This window comes from Marmota flaviventris, chromosome 3 (genome assembly GCF_047511675.1).
Source record: "Marmota flaviventris isolate mMarFla1 chromosome 3, mMarFla1.hap1, whole genome shotgun sequence".
Classification (NCBI taxonomy): Eukaryota; Metazoa; Chordata; class Mammalia; order Rodentia; family Sciuridae; genus Marmota; species Marmota flaviventris.
Window position 1 is genome coordinate 56,656,496 of NC_092500.1, and position 13,164 is coordinate 56,669,659.

Genomic DNA, 13,164 nt, shown 5'->3' on the forward strand with positions numbered 1-13,164 from the left:
CATTGCATTCTCTGGCTTGAAATATGTCAGAGGCCTTCTTCAAGAATCTCCCTTCAGGGGCTGGAACTATGACTCAGCGGTAGAGCACGTGCCTAGCACGCGCAAGGCCCTGGGTTTGATCCTCAGCACCACATAAAAATAAATAAATAAAATAAAGGTATTGACAACTAAAATTAAAAAATAATTAAAAAAAATCTCCCTTCATTGTAGATTTGACATATACTTTTCCATGAGAAAAGTGACATATACTTTTCCTACTCTGTTCATCTCTGTTCATATATCTGCTCGTACCAACAGTCCAGGACATCCTTAGGAGTCCTACCACCCCATACACATTTACCCCCACCACTCACAACCAATCTAAGGGAATGACATCTCATATTTATTGTTCTTTAATCCATAATGGTTCTCCAGCCTCCCTGGGTTCATAAGAGGTCAGTGTTTTCTCTAAGCTTCCTACCTTGTTCTATATACTTAATTCAAATGGTAAGGAAGGTTTATTATTCTTGTCAGAGTGTTTTAACAGACCCACCCTATTATATTTGACTAGTCTCTTGACTAGTTAAAAATGTTTTTAGATGTTCTCAAATTTCCTTCCTCTAGAATGTCTTAAAATTCACTGAAGTACTAATCATTTGAAAATACTAATAGTGAAAAGTGTATGTGGTTAATAGATTAAAATCCAGACCCCTCCCCTGGCAAGATGAGTAACTTTGGCAAGATATTTTACCCTTGTGTTCTAATTCTCTCATCTGGAATATGAGGGTGATAACCATGCTTCCTCAGAATTTTTTGAGGATAAAATTAGTTAAAACATATAAAGTACTAAAAGGATGCCTTACATACAGAAGTGTTCAATAAAGGCAACTTAAATTTTACACAAAGGTTAACTCTGTAACTTTACCTAATAGCTTACTCCTTTGGTCTACTACCTTTAAACTCATTTATTCATATACATACATGGTATATTTGTTGTTTTACCTCTGATTCTATTAACCTACAAAGGAGGAGGATAATTTTATTGAATGGCTAATTTCCAATTGTAATCAAAATTTAAAATTAAATTCCCTCTATCTTTTAGTGGTTTCTTCCTTTGTTAATTCATTACACAGAGAAAAAAATGTTCAGCCCCAAGTCAGCAGAGAAGTTCTTCCAGAGGTGAGTCCATATACACACCTTGACTGTCACCTTTTGACTTCACCTGAAAACAGTGTAGTGCTGATCAGTTGTGTCATGAACAACAGTTCAAATATTTATAGTCAGAAACAACCACTGTACTCCAGTAAGTATTCTGTATACTTTTGGACTTTCCTAAAGTCTCCTCCAAAAATGCAACAGCCCTGAAAAAGAATCAGGTCAAATAAAGAACAGTTAAGAAAACTAAATACGTTAAATTGATAAAGAAAACATAAGACATGTGAACTGTCACCATGTATGTACAGGCTGCCACTCAACTGGAAAAGTAATCTATTTCAGCCACAGAGAGCTGAATAAACACCTTAGAACAACAACAACAAAAAAAAAATGTAGTCCAAATTAGAACTACCTTTTAAAAAAAATAGGCTGCTTCCATGTGTATACTATGTGTATCCTTAAAATAAACCCCAAATGGTGGTTATCAAAGATGCCAAAGATAAAATAGAAACAATACACAAAAGTCGGAACACTCAGATGTACACTAAATTCCTTGCAATTCCAAAATCCACCCAACTGCTAAAGGAGGCATGAATATTAACATTTATAATCCATGACATCCAGAAGTCCGAAGTGTAGTGAGAAACTAAAGACTTATACAAGGGCAATTATAATAACATGTTTGGAACAACTAAGGTATTACAAATGCAATGTACTGAAATTTTAGAAAACTTTTCTTTTACCTAATCCAGAGGCTTCAGAGGAATTTCTAATATAAGCAGCTCTGAAAGTAAAGTTAAAGTTAGAAATGGAAATAGTAGGAAGTTAGAGCATGTCAATATGAAAGAGTATGACCACAGATGCAGTGCAGGAAATAAAATGAGAATGAATGAGGAACAGAGGACAGTTCAAATTGATTTGCGTAGGATGGCTGTGGGAGATGGGCCTGGAAAAGCTGTCTGTAGTTACATCATGCAAGCACTGAAATGTTGGTCCTTTGGTGCTAGATCATGGTGGTCATCAAAGTGTTACTAACATAGTAGGGGAGATATGCTGCCATAGGAGTTTCTGAAGACAGGTATATTGTGGGTATATAATTGTGAGATAGAAGGCTAGAGGGAGGGGGTTCTCTAAAACTTCTAGACTGGAATAATGCTGATACTAACAAAATAAGTGCAGGTTAAAAAAAGGAAGGAAGGAGACTTAGAAAGTTCAGGAGAGACCACAGGGTGTCAGAGATGTCTGCAGCAAAATAAAGGGAGCTATCTAGCAGACAACTGGAAATGTCCAGAGAGGCCTAGAGCTTAGGGAAGGTCAGAGCTGAAGACCATGACTTGGAAGTTATTCCTACCAGAAGAAAATGAAGGTCAAGCATTGAGGAATTTCACAATCAACAAAATAAAGACAGAAGAAAAACCAAAAACAGAAATTTAGAAACAGATACTCCAGTGAAATGAGAACAGCCAGAGAGGACCAGAAGCAAACAGAAGCCAAACGAGGAATTCAAGGAGCAACAAGTTCCAGCTTTGCCAAAAGCTGCTGATAATTTAAAGCAAATGAAGATCTGGAAGCCAGGAGATCTAGGATTATTAAATGCTAATAATTATTATACTTTATAAATAAAAAATTCATATTTTCAAATCAAATTGTTTTCATACGAGATTATTATTTTTTCCTTAAAGAAAAAACAAATTGATTTTTTTATTTGAGAATATTCTGATCCCAAGGATAAATTTATGCCGTTAAACATTCTCAATTTGATCATATTGGCCAATATCTAGTGCCATTCTACTCAGAGGCAAATTAAAATGTAGAGGGATTTTTTTTGTTGTTGTTATAAAGACTGACAGAAAACTATTGGCATATGGAGGTCAAAGGCCATTGTTAAGGACCCAATGTGACAATTATTTGCTTCTATCTCTCTCTTAGAGTGGGCTTCTGTAAAATGGGAAAAAAGAATATACATTTCATTGGGCTATTGTAAGTTTTTAATGAGCCAAGGTATGAAAAGCTCTAGTCACAGGGATGACACTCTTTCCTTCCTTCCTTCTTTCTATAAATGTTCAGTAGTACCATGTCCCGGGCTCTGCATTAAACAATGAAGAGCACAACAGTCTTGGCCCTTGATTAACTTCAGACAAGACAGAAGCTTCATCATGTGGTGGTTAAGTTAGACACTTTTAGATTTCTAAAGGTATATTCCAATATATGCCTGAGCTCCAAATGTCTCTCATTTTCAGAGTCAATTTTTAGTGATATTGTATAAAAAGGATCTTCTTACTAGTTTTGATTTCATTCTTCCCACCAACCAAATTTCATATTTTGCCATCCTACCCGCTCCTCAAGGTTATGCTATTAATAGGTGGTGGCTTTTGAAGGTATGTCATAGGCAGTTGATAAATCATTGTTTCAAACTATGTAAAGCCCTGAACAGTGAAACACTGCTCTTGGGAACCCACAGTGCCAGGATGCCCTGGGAACACTCATTTGCAAGGTGATTTCTGCTGATGGGTGAAATTCTGTGTTTGCCATGGAACTCACTAGTTCAAGAGGCCTTGATTTCAAAACGTCGTCACCCAGAGGGAGGAGGTGGGCATAACTTGCCAAGCCTCATATAGCTTGTTTTTCCTATCTTTATCCTATTTTCCTCAAGAAGCCTGTCACACTGAAACCCTTTGGTGTTCCTATCTATAAAAATAAAAGGTAGGCTCTTTTTCTTTGTTAGACCCAGGCTCCATCAGAGCTGATCACCCACTGTGCCCCCCGCTTTCAATTAATAAATGAGTTTTTATTTTATTTCTACAATTTTGATTAATTTTTCTCAGCTTGTTTACATCCCTCCTGTTCAGTTTACTGATCCCTTGCTGTGCAGGAGGCAGGGAGAGAGGTAAGTAGGTCATGAGGATGTAGCCCTCAGAAATGGGATTAGTGCTCTTATAAAGGGGGTTCCTGAGAGCTCTCTTACCCTCTTTCTACCACTTGAAGATGTAGAAACCTGCAGTCTGTGCCCTGGAATAGAACTCTCAACACCAGTCAACCATGCCGTATTCTGATTTCAGATTTCCCAGCTCTAGAACTATGAGAATAAATTTCTGTTGTTTATAAACCACACAATCTTTGACAATTTGTTATAGCAACCGGACCTTTAAGGATAATTACGGATTCCCAGTCTCTCTCTCTGTCTCTCTGCTCTGGTTTGAGATGTGACCCTTTGCCCCCCTATCCCTGCCACACACACACACACACACACACACACACACGCACACTCCTGCCATAATGTGCTACTATCTACCATCCTCACCAAATGTCAAACCAATCCTTAACTCCCTACAACTTCACCCCACCCTCACCCCATCTAATCTTGGACTTTAAATCTTCAAATTGTGTGCTAAATTATAAACATTTTCTCTTTATAAGTTAGCTGCCTCAGGTATTTCATTATAGTAATGTAAAGCTCACTAATAATGATTCTTCAGCCAACAGCTTTAATCAAAATATGATTAGGAATCAAGACTAAGTAATAATACACGTCATCATATTATTAGGGGAGAAAGTAGAAAATGCTTTTTATAAAACACCAGCATTTTACACAGATCTTTATTTAAACAAATGTTTCACTTGGGTTCACCACTACTACTAAATATTTTCAACTGAAAGTCGTTGTTTTAATGCCAAGCATTACCAAAAATTAGTCACTGGTTTCTATAATTAAACCACAGATATTTTGTGAAACAATCCAAACTGCACAGAACCATTAACAGAAAAATCTTTATACCAGCATCTTATAGCTGTCAATCAAATGTCCTGTTGAGTTTTCTTGAACTCCTTAGGAATTTCAATGAATATTAATGAAAACATTTACAAGAAAGTTTTGGTATTAGGTCAGGAAAACCATTTCTAACAATAGTTGCATCATTTATCAAAACTGAGATTTGTGAATATGTTGAAAGTGTCTCTAGTGCATCCAAGTAAAAATTAGTTCAACTTGTCTAGCTGCACTAGTTTTATTATAGTTAAGTTCAATTTGTTTAACGTGTTTTTTTCCAGTATTCTTGATTATTTCATATATAAATGCACATTTTTTTCTAGTATTCTCAATTATTTCATATATAAATGCACATATCACCCTACATAATTACTAATTGTCAAATATGTTTGGTAAATGTGATTTATTCTTCTAAACAATGGCCTATATTAGGCTATTCTATCATACTGAGATATAAACTGCTGAATATCCCACGTAGGTAGATTAGGCTCCTAGGTTCACCATACAAGACAGCAATTAAAAAATGCTTTTTCCTACAAGTTTAAAAAGAAAAGAACCTATTACTCACCAAGAATTACTGAGCAGTTGTCTTCTAACACATTTCCTAATCACTTTGATCCAAACAGTTTTAAGAAAGCCTGTGACAAACCAGGTTGACCTCTCAGGGGAAGTCTGTTTAGTGGTTTATTATGCAATTCAACACTATTATGTCATCTAATGGGAGACTTGAGATTTCAAAGAGTTTCTGAAAATCTGGTCAGAATAAGCCAGTGATCCTTATAGCACCCTAAAAGCTTTCAGGCCAAATATTTAATAGCCCAAACCAGCAAACATGTTTTGAGTTATTTTTTAGGCAAGTGCTATTTCACTATCTCAATATTTACAATCAATATGTAAAAGTGGTTATTATTTTCTTTTTTTAATAGATGAGAAACCAAAATTTAAAGACATTTAGCAACTTACCCTTAATGCTCAAGTGGCAAAGCCGAGATCAGAACCCAGACGGGCCAGACTTCTGAGCTCCTGCTTTTACCTCTGCCCTGTCCAGTAAGCTGGCTTCCCAGATGAATGGTCTCTTCACTCAAAGACCATGAAGCCTAGGAAGAGAGATAGGATGCTTACTCAGAGAATTATGGTAGAAAGTAAAACAGAGTAAGAGCATCCTAGATCAAGTTACAAGGCAGTTCAGATGAACACAGATTACATCCAGATGTGGGAACCAGGAGAGGGCTTCTTCCTTGAGATGGGCTGGGGGAAAAGGGGCCAAAATAGTAAAAGACTGCAATTAGTGATTGCTGCATGCCTTTCTATTTGTCAGGCACAGTCTATGACACTTGACAGTGTTTTCTTCTTTGGTGTTCAGGATACAACTACAAGCTCTATCTCCATGCTGAATAAGACAAAGTCAACCAGTTTATGAAGTGATATTTAAATTCACAGCCACTGAATGTAGTTTTTTTTCTATTTCTTAGCCATTTTAATTGGGTTTCTATTTGATTTGTATAGACACCTTTTGCTAATTTTTCAGCCCAAAGAGAGTACTTTTCTAATTCACACAAATGGGCCTTAATGGCAACTATCTTGTCCTCAGGGAAGTCTGTATAGCATTTTCTATCATATTCAGAGTTGAAGGCAGAAGAGACTCAGTTTGTTCCTTTTTTATTTCCTTCTCTTCCCCTTTTCCTGCATTTCTGCCTCCCTCACTCCTTCATTCTTTCTATAATAAGATTCCGGTGCTACTGTGTGCTGGGCACTGCACTAAGTGATGAAGAACACAACAATCTGGCCTTGTTTAGCTTTATACAAGGCAGAAGTTGTACTGTGTAGTGGCTAAAGCCAGACAGACCGCCTGGGTGCTGTCTCCCAGGATAGCCACTTACTAGCTGCTATGGTTTTAATAAGATTTGTCCCTCTGCAAACTCTTGTTGAGGTTTGGTCCCACCACAAAATGGTCTTCAAATGTAGTAGGGCCTCTGAGAGGCATTTTGGGTCATGGGGACATCACCTTCATAATGGATTAATACTTATCTCAGAAGAGTGGCTTAGGTCAGAGGGGACTGTATTAGTTGCTGTGACAATGGGTTGTTACAAGGCCTGTGCTTAGCCTCCTTTGTATGCACCAACTTCCAACTCCATATTTCTGCCATACTGTAACACCACCAGGAAGCACTCTCCAGACAAGAGTACCATACTGTTTGGACTTCCCAGTACTGTGAACCAAATTAATCTTTTTCTTTATCCTGTATATCATCCAGTATCAGGATTTCTATTATAACAATACAAAATGGACTATGACATGAGCTGTTCCACAGACACAAGTCACTTAACTGTGCCTAAATTCCTCTTCTGCAAACATGGATATGGACAGACCTACCTCAAAGGGGGTTTGCGTGCTACCAGAAAGCAGAAACACCATGTCTAGAATATGGCAAGCATTCTAGAGATTGTAAGTTACCATATTCTTGGGCTTCTGGGTATGAGTGGGTCTATTCACAGTGTCTAAGAATTGAGAGCTTAACCTCCTCTCTCAAAAAGTAGAAATCAATTTAGTGGCCAAGATAATCTTCAAAGAAGGAGCAAACTCCCTGGGAGCAGGGAGAAAACCTTCAATTACTTGTTTGTACATGGTCGCCCTCAATGAACAAACATGGTCGCCCTCAATGAACAAACATGGTCGCCCTCAATGAACAAAAGGTTGGGGTGGATACACAGGTTCCTAAGACAAGGGACCCTTCTCAAATTTGCATTTTGGCAGACCATACAAACATTTCTTCAAACAACTACTGAATTATTTTCAGGTAATTTGGGATGTATCCCTCTCTCATTGAGAAAAGAAAAAAATGAAAAACCAAAAACCAAATGGAATAGGAGGATTAACCTGAATGACTAGATGTGAATTTCTTAAGAGTGGAACTCCAATCTCATTCATCTTGGTAATTCCACTAGGATGTTTGGGCTGATGATGATTTTACAGGCTCAAAATCGCTGGTCTATGTTTTAGCTATTTCCACTTTCTTTATTCCAAACAAGAGGATTTCCGGGTAGATACTAGTAATCCAATTTTATGACTAAGGAAAAAATAAAGCCCAGATTATTAAATAAATTACTCACTCTTTCACAAGTGCAAGAAATCAGCTCAAATTCTGGGCCTGATTCTACAATTAATTCCCTTCTCCCCTGTGAACTTCTCAAAAACATTTGGTGAAGGAATATAAAATTAAAAGTAAATTCAGGAGACACATTTTTTATTTCAGCTAAGTGATCCAGGAATATAACTGGACTAGGGACATTTCTTTAGTTCACTCTGTGCTCCTTCCCTCTAGAAGGACTCAAGGTCAAAAATGTAAGCCAAATATCATAAAAGACTAAGTATATATCTAGAAATAAACCAAGCATTTACAGAAAGATTCACAAATTTGGGTATTGGAAACTAGTGTTAAAATTTCAGAGCATTTAACCATCATCAAAAGTCCTTGGGAGAAAAGAGCAGCATGTAACTAGACACTGTTATGGTGAATTTTTGCAAAAAGTAGTTTCTGACTTTATGATTTGTTACCCAATATACTGAGTTGACTGCTGTTATAATCTTACTTTCACTGAAATCCTTCAGTTGCCCTCTCACTTAGATTGATTTAAATGTAATGTGTTCAGAAGCAGAAAGTGGAGCTAGGATTGCTTCATCAGGACTAAATATGAGTCACCTTATTCAACCCTCATCTGCCCTGCCCTCTGCAGCCCCCACCCAATTCTGATTTTTCAGCCACACTGGACCAAATGAGCATTTAGTACTTGTGGTTCAAATGACACAGCACATTCAAGCTAACCTGTGTGCTGAAAGTTTGCAACCTTCCGAGCTCTGACTGGGTTTAACCATAAAGCCTGTAGTGCCAAGAAAGGGCATTTGTGCCCATGACTTCCTCTTGCCCAGTCTTTTTTCACGACGCGTTTATCATTGCCTGCTATTTTTATTCATCTGCTTCGTCTCTTTTTGGACCAGAGAAAGGAGGAGTACATGAAGTACTAGCTTTCCTATTGCCTCTAAACAGCCTCGCTTAATGCAACCCAGTCCTACTTCTCTAGGAATGAGGGTCAAAGAAATACTTCTAGAAACACTATCCCTAATTTCCTCTCCTGTGTGTATTTGTGTTTGTGTTTTAATTTCTCTGGGATGGAACCACAAAATTCCCTTCCCTGGCTGTAGAGAGAAAGTGGCCTTGGGCAAAACCGCCCTTCTCAAGGCAGTGGGCAATCCTACCTGAGCGCGCAAGTGGAAGAGAAAAAGGATGGAGAGGGCAGCTGCACTGCAGCATCTGCTGAGGAAGGAGGCAGTTAGCACGTGAGCAGGCTCCAGGGCTTCCAGCCTCTCAAGCAACCTGGTTGGGCCTGGCGCCCCAAGCGTGGCGCAGCGGCCCAGAAAACCAAGCATACACAGGAGAGAAGCAAGCCCTTCTTGGCCCCTGCCAAGTCAGTACAGCCCTTCTGCTCAGCCACAGGCCTCGCCCGCATCCACCTTTCCATCTGCCTCCACCTCCGCCATGCTTTCAGCATACCGCAACTGAAGCCCCCTGGCATTTAGTCCCTTCCTCCCAGCTCTCCGAGCCCAGATCATCTGCTACAAGAGTAGCCAGCCGCTCCCTACACGCATTCTCACTACCTGTCTCGACCTACTGCAGCTACGACACCACCCCAAGGTGCTCAGGGGCCCAGGGGCGAGATGCTGGGGAAGCGCGCACAAGGGACACGCCTGACAGGAACCAGATCCCAGAGTCCCGTGGGCCAAGGAGATTGGGCAGTCCCTCGCGGGTCAAGTCTGTCCGAAAACAGAGAGCGCGGGCAGCTCCTGGCCCAAACCACCCAGGGCTATCCCTCCCGGGACCCCGCAGGCCCACTACCCCGACGTGCTCGCCCCCTGCCACTCCCGCTCCGCGCTCCGTGCGCCCGGCGGACCACAGTTCTTCGGCCGCGGCAGCTTCAGGGGTTTTTGCCTATATAAGGGCTCACTGGCAAACTGCGCGTTGGCGCGTTTGTCACAAGCTGGCCATTATTTGTACACACGCGTGCGGCTCCCTGGGCAGCTCCAGTTGCAGACAGACGCACGCTGCCTTCCTCTCCGCCAGAGCCTCCTCCTTTTCTTCCTCCTCCTCCTCCTCCTCCCTTCTTCCCGGAGTGTACTTACTTTATCTGATCTCTGGCACAGGGTGGGCGCTGCAGCTCTGGGTCCTCCCCCGCCCAGTCGCAGCCGGTTCGCCTCGCTGTCACCCGGTGAATGGAATTATTTATTTATTTATGTCCCCTGACGTGTCCTCGCTTGCAGCAGCCGGAGGAGGAGGGGGGCAGCGGGCAGGGGAGGCGCGCTGCTGAACGCCCTAGTGGGTGCCGAGGAGCGCGCGCCGGGGCTGGGGATGGGGGGGAGGGTCCGGGGGAGGTTGTGTCAGAGGACCGCCGGGAGCAGGGTGGGGTGCAGCTGGGGCGGGGGGGGGGGCACCGCCTGGTGACGGGACTGAGCATGCTCCAAGCCGCTGTCAACGCTACAGACCCTTTCTTTCTCTATGGCTTGAGTAACTCCACTTCGGATTTTAGTTGTGACCAAGTGAGATCTTTTGTTCCTGATCAGCCCTCTAGTGCTTTAGGCGAAGGACTTTTGGGCTTAACCTGTGAGACAGGTGTGGTAGGTCTGTTTAGATACCCCCAGGGAAGTGTGCAACCTATTGGAGAGCAACGTGTGCAAAGGAGACATGAAGAATGAGAGAAATTAGAAGATCCTCATTGTGAACTCAGAGGGAAAGGGTTGAGCGGTTAATTTAGTTAAGGATTTTTTTTGGGGGGGGAAGCAGGTGACAGGTGTGGGGATGTCAGTTTGGGCAATAAAGTTGACCAACCAATCCCCTCCAAGGGGAAAATAAAGTTTATACTATTGGAGAAGGAGTACAGAAAACTGTAATATTGAAAATAGGAAGATATGAGACAACAAAAAAAAGATTCATTTGTAAATGATTGCTTTTCGATTTAATTTATTAAATGATTTAATGCTTCGAAAGAGGAATTAGTTATTTGACAATGAACAACATTAGTTATGATGGCAATTCTACAGTCCTTAGTTTAATTCCTTCCTCTGTCCAAAATACACTTCTCGAAGAAGTTGTAAAGAGGAAGGACTGGAAATCAACATTTAGGCTACTCCAGAGACTGGGTTCCTTTGATACTTTCAAGTTGAATTGCTACCTAGAGTAAAAGAAAATGCCCAGAATAATAAACATATACTTGGATTTAAAAACTTGTATTGCAATTTTCTGCCAATTTAACTCACTTCCCCCACCCTGATTTCACAATGATCTTATTAGATCTATTCTATGATTGTTCACATTTTACACATTTGGAAACCACAGGTGAAATCACTTGAGTAAATTTACACTGTCTTACCATTGCCACAGATAGTCTGTAGGCATGAACAAAACTTGAATTCTATTTTCTACAACTTCAAAATAGAAATAATATCAACTTGTCATTGTTTTTATAAGATTTAAGATGATATGTGAGTGGCTAGAACATAATGTGAAAGGAGTAAATGGTAGCTATTAATAAGTTCAAAATGTTTGGGAGTAAGTGATAGCTTTAAAACTAAAAAGCAAAGGCAGGAATTTCTAGAATGGACTTAAATTGCTTTAGATTAAAAATACACAAATTGATGTTTTCATATAAGCAGGTTAGGTATATGATGGAATGTCTAATAGTGATTATAAACCCTTCATTACAATTGCAAAATAAAAAAGAAGAATAATAATCTTTGAAAAGAAAACATAAAGGCAATTTCAAAGTCATGTACTTGAGTGTTTGCTGTTGATATTTGTCCTACTCATTCCTCACTTTTCTTTCTTTTCAAAGAGGAGGAAGAAGAAGAATAAAAAACATATACTTCCTGAATCTCACCCTGTTCTCCCTTTTCCTTTTCTATGTTTTTTTCTTTTTTGTCTTGTTCTGAACAGTCCCTGTTTGGGGCCTACTTAACCATTGCCAACTCCCAAACATCACTTCTCATCACATTTTATTATAACCTTAGGAAGTTTTCATTTTAAGTGTTGTTTTCCCAATAATTAAAACTCTGGATCTAATTTACCTACTGCCCTAGAGTTGGCATTTTGGGACTCATTTCTAAATTGCCTTTTGCTATAGCTAAGTATGTTATGCAAATTTGGTTGGATTAGAAAGGAATCTGAAAGGAGTATTACCTAGGAATAAATCCAGTCAATTAATCCTATGACTTGTAGTTTAATATTGTACAGAAATAGCAATGGAAAAAATTTAGTGAAAAAGTAATTTTCAGAATTTGGAATGCTCTGGTAAAATTCCCCCCTTGGTTTCTGTTCAAAAGGTAAAATAGTGAGAAAAACAAAGAACCGCAATAAACTTAATATTCTGGCAACTCATATTCCACAAATAAACAAACTACTAAACACATCAATAATATATAAATTAATAAAGCCCATGTATCTATGGACCCACACCCTTATATTCCAGGTTCTTTGCTTTTTCTTTTTTTGTGCCACATCTTCTCACATTTTTCTGTCTTTTCTCATTCTCTGCACTTTTGTCCATGTCAAAATTGTCTAAGCCAATTATTTTTTCCTTTAAGGCCCAGCAAATAAGCCATCAACTCTATAATATTTCAAAACTTCCCTATTAATCTATAGGGATTGATTCCATTTTCCTCTATGCTGATTCCCATAAACAATTTAATAATGGTTTATGCCTCTATTTGGGGGCATTTTTTTCTATCTCACAGGCATTAAATACATATGTAGACTCTCTCTCTCTCTCTCTCTCTCTCTCTCTCTCTCTATATATATATATATATATATATATATATATATATATACTATTCATAGTAGCCTGAGATTCAAGACCCAGTGTGCCTTCTTTATCCCTTCCTCTCCCTAACACAGGGCCATGTTTTTCGTGGGACAACTACAAATGAAGTCACTAAAAGATAAAGAAAGAGCAAATAGACTTGCAGGACTCAAGGCTTGCTTTGTCATGAGAATATATCCTATCCTATTCTACCAATACAAGTTTTTATTTAATAAGACTTTATATCAGAGTGGCCTAAAAGCCCAATGAAACCTTGAACTTATGACAATGCTCCAATGTTCTCTTAAGGCTGAAAATATATTCTCATGACCCCCAAATTTATTTAATAGCCTTTTTCATAGGAATAGTCTATGAGAGCAGAGTGGGCTTTTTTGTGTGTAAACTACACACAATAGATT

General features: G+C 39.4%; 1 protein-coding gene across 2 annotated transcripts in view; it reads right to left on the reverse strand.

Moving 5' to 3' along the window:
• Nucleotides 1-10,190, reverse strand: part of Slc16a7 (solute carrier family 16 member 7) — a 170,114-nt gene extending 159,924 nt beyond the window's left edge. For both annotated transcript variants that reach the window (XM_071609712.1, XM_071609711.1), the window contains exons 1-2: nt 10,077-10,190; nt 5,864-5,997 (exon numbers count right to left, since the gene is read on the reverse strand). The gene's annotated coding sequence lies outside the window, so the exon portion shown is untranslated. The remainder of the gene's footprint in view (nt 1-5,863; nt 5,998-10,076) is intronic.
• Nucleotides 10,191-13,164: the final 2,974 nt, after the last annotated feature.